Genomic DNA, 13,695 nt, shown 5'->3' with positions numbered 1-13,695 from the left:
CCTGCGGAAATGGAAGCCCTTGATGATCTCCTGGCTAGGGCGGCTCAACGCGGTCAAGATGTCGATCCTCCCCCGTATACTCTATGTTTTTCAGTGCCTACCCACCCGGATCCCGCTCCACTGCATTAGAAGTCTCCAACGCGACCTCACGTCCTTCATCTGGGGGGGCAAGCGGCCCCGTTTCTCGCAGAAAGTTCTGATGGAACCAAGAGACAGGGGCGGCCTCGCCTGCCCGAATCTCCTCCACTACTACTGGGCGGCGCACCTTCGATTCGTAATAGAGTGGGGGGCACGCGAAAGCGACAAACACTGGTTCCACATGGACCGGGTGGTCACGGGACGCACCATATGGGACCTGCCTTGGTTACCGCGTGTGGCGCGCTCCAGAAGTGCGTACATGGCGGTCCCAACAAGAACAGTCCTTGACATATGGGACAGAGTGGCAGTGTCAAAGGGCCTCACCACGTTCCCCTCTCCGCACACCCCCATTGCAGGTAACCCACACTTCCCCCCTGCGGCCCGGACCCGAGCTTTTGAGAGGTGGACACTAGGGGACTGCAGAGTTATAGGGGACCTCTTCCTTGGAGGGGCGCCTAAATCTTGGTCAGACTGCAGGGTTGAATTTGACCTCCCCTCGACCGCCAGCCTACAGTATGCCCAACTGCGCCATTGGACTATGGGAGATGATATGTACCAGGCTGTCACCAGGGCATACACACCATTCGAGAAACTGGCGCGCTCCCTCGGGGGGCTGAAACGGCTTATCTCCCAGATCTACAACATCCTGCAACACCCCACCGCCCCGCCTGCGCACCCCTACCAGAGGCAATGGCAGTCGGCGACCGGCGCCGATATCACTCCTTCTCAGTGGGCCCGACTATGGACTGACATCCCTAAAACCTATCGTAGTATCCCGCAGAGGGAAAACGCATACAAGATGCTAACGCAATGGTACTATACCCCCCTAAGACTCAGCAAAATGTTCCCTACTTCCTCGCCGCTATGCTGGAGGTGTGGCACTGCGACTGGCGACTTCGTACACATCTGGTGGGCCTGCCCTACCCTAGCTGTCTTTTGGAAGGAGGTCCTCAGTCACATTAAGAAGGTGTTGGGTTTCCCCCTACCTGAAGAGGTTTGCACGCTCCTCCTGGGCATTCGACCCCCTACACTTAGGGCCCTCACGCGCAGCGACTGGATCCTCACTCTTCACATGCTGGGCGCTGCTAAACAACTCATTGCTCTGTATTGGAAGCGGGCTGAGGCACCACCGATAGCCTCCTGGTTTGTGCGCCTCTGGCAGGTCCTGACTATGGAGCTGCTTACGGCGCGAGTGCAATCGAGGGGGGTACGTTTCAAGGCAGTGTGGGAAGCCCTTGTGCGCCACCTGTGCTCCATCAGCTATGCCCGCCACATGCCTCCCCGGCTGCGCGCTCTGCAGTTATTCGAGGATGCCCTCGTCCCCGCTGACCCATGCAGATTAGACCCTTAGCTGTTTCCCCCACCGCGGACGCTGTTGCGCTCTAACACTCAGCTCACCAGTTAGCGCCCCCTAGCCCCCGGCCGGCGACTGCGGTCCTCCTCCCCAGGCTCCACTCTTCTTCTCGCTACTGCTCTCTCTTCCTCCGACTTTTTCTCCTTTCCTACTTGCCGCCTTGGCTTCCGCCCCTCTATGGGGTAGTTTGGGCCCCGTTGGGCCTTTGGAAAACGTGACACTACTGCCTTTACTCCCACACGCGCCTCCCCCACACAACGTTACGACATCAGCGTGTGATTGCCTTCGGCCATCGTTGCCCCTAAGCCACGCGGCCGGCCCCTCCTGGGGTTGTAGGCTGGGCGCTGTGTTACTGTTAATACCTCGTCCTCCCCGGGTTACTTATGCTTATCCAATTTTTTTTTGTTTTTTTTTACTGCGCGGCCGGCCCCAGCACGGGGTTGTAGGCTTATCGCTGTGTTCACAATAAAAACAGATTTGAACAAAAAAGAAATGGGCAAAGGTAATTCCGGACCTTTTTTTAAAGAACATGCGGGCACATGCATCATTGTCAATTCCATTCGCAAACGGTCCGAATCGCAATTTTCAACCGTTTGCGAATGCAATTGACAAAATTGGGATGCATCATGTTTTTCGCAATTTTAGAAATCTCAATCACGTTGCGAGATCTAAAATTGCGATTGCATTTAAGAAACGCAATTTGAGATTTCTTAAATGCAATGCATGAACATTTAAAATTTGCGAATTTGCAAATAGGGAGAGGTAAATTACCATGAAGTTGACCTTCATGGTAATTTGCGAAAACTTTCAGAAATGCACAAAAGTGCATTTTTGAAAGTTTCATTTTACACACACACATGCCCTTGGGGCATGTGTGTGTGAAAAATGCACTTAAAGTTATATTTCAGGGGTGCAGGGGGGTCCTCTGGACCCTTCCTGCACCCTTGAAATTGCATTTTCAATTTGTGATTCGCAAATTGCAAATCGCAAATTGAAAATGACTTCCCATTCATTCCTATCAATGGGAAGGGATTCCTTAAATGGGATTCGAAATTGTGAATCGCAATTAAGGAAATTTAGGAAATCGCAGAAAAAATTGCGATTTCTTGGTGCATAGCCGTTTGCGATTTCTTAATTGCGATTCCTTAATTTTCGCAATTAAGAAATCGCAAACGGCAACAATGATGCATAAAGCCGTTTGTGCAAAGGTTTATGATAAGCTGGAAACCTGCCTTGATAACTTTAGTCATGGGGCGGAAGTACTCATAGCCTTTGAAGGAATCTGTGCGCAGGCAGCATTTGATCTCACCATGGTAACTAGTTATCTATACTACTATTATAAAGAGAGAACACAAACCTTTGAGCCAGGTAAACTACAAAAGTAATGCACCAATCACTACACACAATACACCATTTGAAAGGGGAGATGTAGCAGAAGGACATAGGCTAAAGATGAAAAACAATATACATTTAAAAAAGCAAAAACGCTAAAAGTGGAAAAGTAGTCCCTTGGGGGCGTGGTCGAGTGTAAGAACGTGGCCGTGGCCGTCTCAAAGAACAAATGTGGCCGTTTACAAAGCAATGCCAAATGCTAATAACAAACAGCGTCCAAGGTAAAGAACAACACAGATACATATGCCCAGTTATAGCGGAAATGCTCTTAATATGCAGACATAGAGCGGAAACTTAATTTAGGACGCACATTTAAAAAAACATACAGCGGAAATGGCCTTAAAACTCACGAGGTGCGCGAAATCTCACGACGTGCGCGCTATAACAATAAGAAATATACACAAATTGAAAGGAGTTACCCAGACAACATTCAACAGCGGGCGTGACTTGCATCTACGATGACTGTCTTCCATTGACACGCAAAAGACGTCACACAGGGGCAGGGTTAAACGGACAGAACGCCAATGGCAATGCTAATAAAGAAATAAACACACGACTTCTGCAAAAACACATCACAAGTCTTCAACCATTAGACAACGACGTCACAAGGGGGTAAACAGGAACAAACTAAGGCGCATTTTATTCACGTACAAACGCGAACTGGGGCGAAATCTGCCGATTATCCTCAACGAAGAAAATAATACTTACGAAATAAATATAAACAAATAACTGGGAAAATTCACACGAGCAGGGCCAGGACTTTCACACAGAAGAGAGGAAACGATTTGGAAAGTGAAACGCGATCGGGTGAAAAATAACCTGACGAACCACCACGCTGAAAAAAATACTTAGCAATTAAAATAAAAACACAACTAGGCATATTCACACGAGCAGGGCCAAGACTTACACACAGAATTAAAAAAAAGGATTAGGAAAGTTTAGACAACACAAAGGGCTTGCACACAATTCACAAAAAAACACAGACAGTTTATTAAAACGAAGACCAAGGAAACCACCTTACAGAGCCAGAACAAAATCAATTCAACAGTGCAACAGTGCAAGGGCTTGCAGAGACAATTAACAAAACGAAACGGACAATTTCTTGACGGCATACCAAACATACAACAAGGAAAAAACCTTCAAAAGCCTCAAATTAATCAATTTAACAGTGCAAGGGATTGGACAGAAAATTGAAAAAAAATAAACCGACACATTATTAAAACGAGGAAACACACTTCAAGAGCCTTCAAAAAATAAATACATGTATTAAACAGGTCACATTTTTCTATTTGTAACCTCTGCCACTACCAGCCATCTATCTATATCTATATCTATCAATATCTATACTACTATTATAAAGAGAGAACACAAACCTTTGAGCCAGGTTAACTCGGGAACCACAGCGCCAATCCACACACCCGATACATCGTTGAAAATGTGAGGGTGTGCAGATGGACTTAGGCTATATAAAATAAAAATTAAATGTAAATTTAAAAATTGAACTTAAAAAAAAAAAGTAGTCCCCTGGAAGTAGCGCCGGCCGTGATGTAGCACTGGCTGTGACGTAGCGCTGGCCGCGACGTGCGTTATGACGAGGAGGAGCGGCGGACATGAGCGGCGGACAGGCGGGGAGGAGCTGAGAGGAGCGGCGGACAGGTGGGGAGGAGCGGCGGTGAAGTCAGGAGCGCGGGGAGGAGCGGCAGCTCAGGTAAGGCAAAAGGACACGTAAAATGTCGGGGCAGGAGGGGGCCGGGGCGGGAGGTGTCTCCGGGACACGGACAATGTCGGGGCGGGCGGGGGCCGGGGCGGGCGGGGGCCTAGGCGGGCGGTTGGCCCTGAAGCCTCATTGCCCCCGGACAACGTCGGGGCGGGCTGCTAGTAGGAAAATATTGGTGAAAGGTGGTTTGATAGCAATTGCTCTGTGGCACACTGAAAATTACTTGCAGCCTTGAAAATGGCCCTAAGAGACATAGATCAAATAAAAGGAATGAGGCTTTGGAGGAGCTTTTATCGATAGAGGTTTTAAAAAATAGTTCCAGATTCTGGGCCATTATTAACAAACTTTTTTTTTTTTTTAGGTATAGAGAATACCCCTTTAGACAGTAACATCACTGAAACCCAGTGGCTTTCTCATTTCGAAACTATATATGAGGCCACTCTGACACTGGTTCTTTCTGGTAGCCGTGAGTGCTGTAGGGATTCTTAAAGATTTATTTTTAATGAAGGTGAAGTACAACAAGCTATAATGCAAATGACCAGTAATAAGGCTCCTGGCCCTGATGTAACAGCCGATTTATATAAACAATATCCTGCCTTCTGGGCCAAATTTCTGACAAATGTTTTTAATGTAACTAGTCACCAGGGTTTCCCGTCATCCTGGTCACTCTCTAAGATCATCACAGTTTTTAAAGAAGGACAGAGAGGGGACCCACGGTGTTATAGGCCAAAATCATGAATTGACTCTGCAGTAAAAGTTTTAGGGAGAGTTATTTTAACCAAGCTATTGGATTGGCTGAATGAGAAAGAGGTTTTAACTAATTTTCCATACGGCTTTAGAAGTGGAAGGAGCACCTTGGATCAGTGCCTTATTTTACATCTACTAGTAGGTAAATATACAAAAGCCAATTTGGCGACACTGCATTTGGGTATTATGGACCTCACTTCAGCCTTTGACTTGGTCAATAGGTCGAAGTTGTGGTTGATCCTGTTAGACATGGGCATTGATCCAAGTCTGGTTTACCTCATGGGAGATTTGCAGAGGGAACTTTCTACAAGTGTAAGGGTAAATCAAGAAGGTAAATGCACACAGCACTTTAAAACTAGTACAGGTGTTCGACAGTGTTGCATTTTAGTGCCATTACTATTCACCTTGTATATTAATAATCTAGCTAAGTCTCTTGAAACGGCTAGTCAGGACATCCTGCGAATAGGGGCCATGGGGGTTGCTGTGCTCCTATACGAGGATGATGCTGTCTTATTGGCCCTTACAGGCATAGGACTTCAGAGGCCACTGGACTCATATGGGGCCTACATGAAATGAGTGGATCTAGTAGTCAATATAGCGAAATCTCAAACAATGTCATTGGGGCAAAAATATAAAAATTTAAATCTTTTTATTGTGAAGGTGTTGAGCTGACTAGGGTGTCCTCTTTTACATACATTAATTAACAGTAGTATTCAGAACATGGAAATTAAACACAGCATATAATCACATTTACAATCTGTGTAATCAACAAATATGCGAAGCGGTGTTGCCCAACACCGCTTCGCATATTTGTTGATTACACAGATTGTAAATGTGATTATATGCTGTGTTTAATTTCCATCAATATGGTGTTTTGATTACCCATAACCAATGCGAAAGGTGTTCCGTATACTACTGTTAATTAATGTATGGACTTCAGTAGTTTGTTTGTTGCCAGCGATTAGTTGATGATATTCCAAGTGGAATAAAATATACCGTTTTGATACATTCTGGTATATGTGCATATATTCCCTGTGGTTATATTGACTAATTGATTATGAATGTGACATTAATACAAATTAGAAATAATCTTCAAATGTTTCCTCTAGGGACACTGTGATTTTGTTATTGAATATACCCAGTCCCAAGGGGATTATTGGGTGGCTCTGTTGTATCTATTACTCAATTGAATTCAGCAAAGCTCCAATATTCCCATTACAATTTAGATTTTTTTATATTTGTGAATTAATCAAATATTTCATCATTTGTTTATAGAATGCTTGTTTCTCTGTATTTTTGTATTTTTTAAGGTTCAAATCATGGAAAATGCTTGTGCCCAGCTCCATGATTTCCTGTAAAGACTCAGGCGGGGAACCCAGAATCCAATAATGATTCAGTGCCGTCCCCAAGTTCCAGTACTGATTAAGTGGGTGTCCACAGAAGTGAAAAGATTAAGAACCACTGTTCTTGGCAAAGCAGAATATTGCCTCCCGGATTGGCACATACACTAAAGGTGCTTATTTTTTAGGCTTTTGTAGACTTTGCCCCTTTTTAGAAGTCCTCTCCATGCCTCTGGCCTGCCTTTATAATGTGCCCTGCCATCACCCGGGAAGCACTTATGCCAGGACTGGACTGGCCTTAGTGGGCACCGGGCATTTTCCCACATAAATGGTGGGTGCAGGTTTTGTTACAGGGGCCCTATTTTACAGCAGTGCTATAATATCGGTCCCCTGTAATAAAAACGGGAGCGGTGCTTCTCACTACCACCGCCCACCCGCTTCACCTACCACCCCCTCCCCCCATGGTTGAGCATATTGCCCGGGCTGGTTGCTGTTACCAGTCCGGTCATGACTGATGCCTACAATGTATTTTTATATTTATTTATTATGTACACAGCAGTAAGTAAGCATTTGGATAAGAATTGCTGTACTCAGCAACAGTGTCAGGGAACATATGAAATTATTCGTTTTGTGTGGATGCCTTAAAATGGTGATGGTCTAGAAGAGTGATAGATGTGGCACAATGACATGATAAACAGGGCCGGACTGGCTTTTTATTTGTTTCCCCTGTGGGCGGGAGCCATTGGAGGCTTGTTCTGAAAGCCCATTGCTACTATTGGTGCCTCTGTCAATTTCCCAGAGCTTAACTGCAGCAGTCACATGGGGGGTTTCGAGAAAGATAGAGTGAGAAAGAGAGGGAGGGACTGAGAGAAATAGAGAGATCAGAGAGGGACAAAGAGAAAAGATAGCTGGCTAGAAAGAGAGAGACAGAGTGAGGAGATGAATGGAGTGCGGCTGGTTTTAGGGTTTTTGCCAGGGCTGCTTGTCGTTCTGAAGTGGAGAGGGTTGAGCACCAAGAGATTGAGAAGGAAAAGATGGGATGAAAACCAGCTGTGCACAGAATCTGTGGTCACAAGGCTGGTTAGGATAGACAGTAGAGTTGGGCAAACAACAGAATCAGATGCTGCTGATAGATCGAATAGTATAACAAATGGAAGAATGGTGATCAGCCGTGATGGGCGCTTAGACACATGAGAGTGGGTTGTTTCTGTGCTGTGTAGCTCATGAAATCCAGCTTGAAATGGGGAGGAGAAGTGAGTGAATAGTAATGAAGAAGCTGAGATGATGAAAGACCATCTGGTCGAAGATTTGTAGACTAATGGGAGCATTGAGAATGGGTACTAGCAGGTGGCAATGAGTCAGCAATGCCATCTTCAAACATGAGGGGTAGGCGCCTATTCTCAGACAGCGATTAAAAACCGATCTCAATGTTGTAGTACATGTGAAGAGGGTGGAATGAGTTTAATGGTTTTGGGACACAAATCGTGCATAAAGCTAAGGCAGAGAAAAGTAGGGATGTGTGAGAGAATGTAGAGAGCGTCATGGAGTGGAAGGAGGATGTGGGTGAAATGGAGGAGGAAGGATTTGAGCTATAGAGTGCTCTAGCGCATTGGTTCCTAACCTTTTGACTTCTGTGGACACCCACTTAATCATTACTGGAACCCGGGGATTCCCACTGAATGATTATTGGAAACCGGGGATCCCTACTGAGTCATTACTGGAAGCTGGGGACCCCAGTCTAGGTATTTTTCATGATTTGAACTGCAAATGTAAAATACAGAAACAAGCATTCAATCAAATAAAAATAAATCACAAATTGAAAACGCGAAATTTTAATTTCAATGGCAAGATTGGAGCTTTCCTAAATTCATATTTGGCCACTCATTTTCAATACTGCATTCTCTTTGACTCACTTGCACTACTTCCACAAATCAATCTGAGGATACTAACTTCAGTTTTAGTCTCCGATTTCAAATTCCTTCACTTTTACAGAACGTTTTAACATTTTACTTGTTTAGGCATATAGACTTTATGAACCTAGTCATAGTATTACATTTTCTAAGCAGGCTTTGCAGACCCATATGGCTCCCCGGACAACAGGTTTAGAACTACTGCTCCATTGAGGTTATTTCTAATGTTTGAGATCTTAGTGGGGAAGAATGAGGCAAAGTTATCAGGAGAATGACGGAACATACACAGTGTTTGAAAAGGGGGAAGAATAGTATTGGTTTTGTGCACAAGTCGTTGGGGATGGGAGCATTTAACATTTGTAAGGGTAGGCAGTGCATTTTTAGGTTTTGCCTGGGGCACGGAGCTTTAGCTCCGCCCCCAGGAGAAATCTCTAGTTTTCAGTAAGGGGGACTTGAATATGCCCCTCTGTTCCATTGGCTAGCTCCATAAATGGAGGCTAGCCATTGGAACAGAGATCTGTCCGTCATTCACAGACCAGATTCGGGGGCGTTCCCGAGATTTTTTCCATGGGCGTTCCCTCTGTGTAGTCATGCGGCGGTGGGCGGGGTTATTTTTTTGGTTTCCTCAAGTCATGTTTTTGTCATTGCGCCGAAGATGGCGCCGGGGCCCGTCGACTTCTCGTTGCTCCAAGAAGTCCAGGTGAGTGCTCTGCCTTTTGATTACCCTTTCCCAACCCCCTCTCCCCGTGTGTCCGTTCCCGACCCCCTCTCCCCGTGTGTCCGTTCCCGCTGCCCCTCTCCCGCTGTCGGCGTGCCCTTTCCCGCCCCCCTCTCCCGCTGTCCGTTCCCGCCCCTCCTCTCGGTGTGCCCGTTCCCGCCCCCCCTCCCGCGGTCTGTGTCTCCGGCCCCTTGTAAATGCTCCGATCGAGTGCCCACCTCGATTATTGTTTATTTGACACAAGCCGGTGCCCTCCCGGCATTGCCCCGTGCTTTCACTGCCGTAGGCCGGGGAGAAATCAGGAGACGCTGTCCCGCCTCCCGACCCCAGGGCCGCGCTGCGATTGGCTGCAGCCGCAACCCGGAAGTCAGGCAGGCCGGGGGCAGGACCTAGAGACAGCCGGAAGCGGACGGGAGGCCATCCCGCGCTCCGGTGTGAGGAGAAGCCGGCGTCTTTCCTTCCCCCCCCCCGGCTCCCAAGGCGAGGGAGAGCTCAGGAGAGAGAGGGGGAGGAGTGTGCAGAGAGAGCCCCGAGGAGCAGGTGCTCTCGTGAAGCCGCCCGCAGACAGGAGCAGAAGCAGAGGAGCCCTTGCCTGCAGAGACCCGGTGAGTGCAAGAGCCGGGTTGTTGTTCTCCGGGAGGTGCGGGGCTCCTCACACCCATCACCGAGCGGCCCCGACTGGCAGTGGGCCGCTCCAATGAGGCCCCCGCATTGGTGCCCAACCCCACGAGGGGCATCAGCCTGCATTCCGCATTTGGAGCCTGAGGGCTCAGGGGGCATCTTTTGGCTAAGAGCCCACGAGGCTCAAGAAGGCGCCCCAGTGTTCCCGGGTCCCCCGTGAGGGACCCTGACAGCCCAGTGAGGCTGCAACTTTGCTCTTAGAGAGTCCAGAGAGGCTCTGGGGGCATCCTTTGTTGTAGAGCCCAGCGAGGCTCCAAGGGGCCAGTGCTTTGTCATTTAGTGCCTGGGAGAGGCTCAAGGGGGCATTTGTTTATTCAGAGCCTGCGAGGCTCCCACGTTGGCCCATCCTTGCTTGCACACCCGGTGAGTGTGGGGCAGAAGGAGAGGGAGGGGCGCCGGGACACATTGTCGGTGTCCCCCCCCCCGTAGCGCGAACATTAATACGAATATATTACACCATCACGAGGAGCCTGAACCTGCATGTCAAAGTGCAACACAGGGGAAGAAGTCCCTAAACCAACATCTTCACAGGACAGAAAGGACCGAATTACCGCAGAAATAAACTATGTCTCAGAATGTCTCTTGGAACATGCCTTCTCGTGGCTCCCTGGTAAACCAGCTGATATGTAAGGAAAAATGTTATTCTGTTCGCTGCCAACTGCTACTTTCCATGCAGGGTGAACTTGATTTTTAAGTTATTTAAAACAAAACAGTGATGCAAATTTGCAAAGTTGAAAAAATATAAGTGTGCCAATTCTCACTAATTTAATTTTGACTGAGACGAGCATGTACAACTGTAAATTCACTCATACAAAAACAACTTCCATTACCTACTGTCTTTTTTCAGCTTTAAATAGCGCGAAACAGGCCTGAAGGACCTGTAGCACTTTACACGAGCACCAGCTACATTACACATGGACACATTCATATTGGGGCACATGGAGTGTAAGTGACGTAACCAAAATCACAGGATGTCGAGCTGACACCTAAACAGAACCGGATTCCCCTATTCAAAAGTCGGCAGCTCTGGCCATAACGCCACATCCGCTTGCCTCTATCCAACAGCTTTTGACGATCAGAGGACAGCTAGTCTCACTAAACTAGAGCGGCCTTAAGAGCACGTGGCTGTAGAGGTTTTACTGGTCATAAGAATTGACTTCAGCGCCTGGATACTTACAAAGAGCGGGAAAAGATACTCAGTGTTAAAGGAAACCCGTGAATAAAACGCCAAAAGACTTAAAAGAAACATTGCCACATTCCCAAGGGTGGAAATGAATGACCGGCTCGAGCCTATTCGGCAGCAAAGCAATTTAAGCTACATGTGGTAAGAACCTGGGGGTATCCACATATCTGCACGACAGCCACACGTATGGTCGAGGCAACAGGAAAGATTAAGTGCTGATTTCAATGCGATGGAACAACCAGGTCTTCTCGCTGTGCCCTTAGGCAGTCAGTGGTGACTCAGCGGTTCTTAAGCAAGAAACTTGTTCACCATTGGTGTCCTAAGGCCTTTGGTATGATTGACATGTTAAAAAATGCAGTAGGTACACTTTTTGGGTCTTGGTTTCCCCGGTGTAGCATGGTCGAAAAGTTAGATTCAGTCTAGAGATGGTACTGGATTAAGAATTTAGAATCTGTACAAATCAGTCAAAATAACACTTTACGTCAGCGCTACAGCTTACAAAATATAGGTTTTTGTTGTTCACATTATAGCAGAGTGGAGCAGTTAAAATGATAACTAATGCACACCAGAAGGGTCTGGTATCCTCTGTGGATGAGATCTAAAGCCAGAGTGCTATAATGTCACTACTGTCTCACGGCTCATCAACGATGTTGTAGAAAGCCCTGTGACTCGCATTAAATGTAGCATACTTCGTCTCTGTGTGGGTGTATGTGTGGAGGGCTCTGTGTGGGTGTGTGTGGGGGGGCGCTGTGTGTGTGTGGGGGGCTCTCTGTGGGTGTTTGTGTGTGGCATTTGCGACAGATTAAGCTATCGGCATTGTAAATGACAATGCCATTTATTTATGTTAAAAAAACCATAAATAAAAATAATGTCAAGAGCAATGCCAATAGCTCTAACTTTAACAAAGGCAAAACCATTGCATTGTAAATGCTTGTTTAATGTGCTGAGGTTGACCATAGTTGGATTTTTCTTCCATTTACAAAGCAGTGTGCCAGAGGCAAAAAAGCAGGCCCTTGCAGCCTGTGCCCCAATCAGACTCCGGCAAGGACAATGAATATCAGTGAAATATGGGATACTCAGGGACCCCTCACTTTTATTTATGCCGCTACTTGGGTGTACTCATTTGATTTTTTAATTTTTAAAGCTTAGATATCGGGATTGATCTAAATTTTTTTTAAAGAAGTCTAACAGGAGAAAATGTATGGCGGAGAACATGTGAGTCAAATTTACAGGAAGTTGTTAAATTGGTCCAAATTATGGATTTTAGTATGGGTGTGAGTTTGTTGCTAATTGTGATTAAAGAGTGCTGGGAGGGCATTTGAGTGGGAAAGATGTTTGGAAATAGGTGTCGTTAGTGAAGAAGCCAATCCTGGAGGGATATAAGCCAGCATGAATATTATGGAACAGTCTGAGGGAGAAGAGCTTGTGGTGCGTGGTGAGTGAGGAAGTGAGTAAGAAATCAAGATCAGCTCAAGTCACTTGACTTTTATAGGAAAAGAGTAAGTGCTTAGCCCAAAATACAGAGAAATTTGGAAAGTGAGATATTCTGTTAATGATTGTTTAGATTAAGGTAAAGGTCCTCGTGAATGATGAGTGGTGTAGTGGGACAGTAATTCTAAAATGCCATTGAAATCATGGAAGAATTTACTGATGGTTTCTTGTGGGTGGTAAATGGCAACTATATGGATGTCGAATGGTGCATAACATAAATCGAGTGGTATTACAGAGATGAGGAAGGGGAGCTGATTTGGCGGTGAAGAAGCTGGTTGAGAGTGATTTATCAAAAAGGAGTTCACATTTCTGGCTTTTTTATTTTTTTACATGTTGTCTGGGAAAAAGTGGTACATTTGAAGTGAAGAGCTGCTGGGGTTGCACTATCATTTCGTCAGATCAGTGTCTGAATGATGGCTTTGCAGTATAGTGGGGCCATGAGAATTAAATTGATCAGTGTGTAGATAGATATGTTGCAGATGTATTGGGCATTCCAACGGTAAAAAGATAAAGGGCCTTATGCAGCGTTGTGATCCTTGCAGTGGCGTAACAATAGCCCCTGCATCCCCCGCTCCAGGGGGCGTCATCCGGCATTGTGCACGGGCGGGCCTGAAAGCTCCTCACTGGGTCCGCGGCATGGGTGCATCCCTCCAATTACTTTGCAGGGGGCCCCCTCAAGTTTTGTTACGCCACTGGATCTTTGTACTCATTGGCCTGTTTTGTGTATGGTCGAGGTAGGTTCAGGGATAGAGAAGCACTATGTCTGAGAAACCTCTGGATTTTATAAATCCCTAGTGACAGAAGCTGGATACCACATTGCTGAAAATCATGAGTGTCTTGTGAAAACCATAAAACTGAACTTACTTTGGTGAAATCTTCCTTCTAAAAGTTATTTTTATCAGATATTTTGTTCCAGATAGAGGGCTAACTGCTGTGGAGTGGTGTGGCTCACTGGTTAGAGGCGGCAGACCCGGGAGCAGAAGTCGGCCGGGACCAGGGTTCAATTCCCGACGCGGCAGGGTCG

This window comes from Lissotriton vulgaris, chromosome 2_1 (genome assembly GCF_964263255.1).
Source record: "Lissotriton vulgaris chromosome 2_1, aLisVul1.2, whole genome shotgun sequence".
Lineage (NCBI taxonomy): Eukaryota > Metazoa > Chordata > Amphibia > Caudata > Salamandridae > Lissotriton > Lissotriton vulgaris.
Note: the sequence above shows the minus strand (reverse complement) of the source record.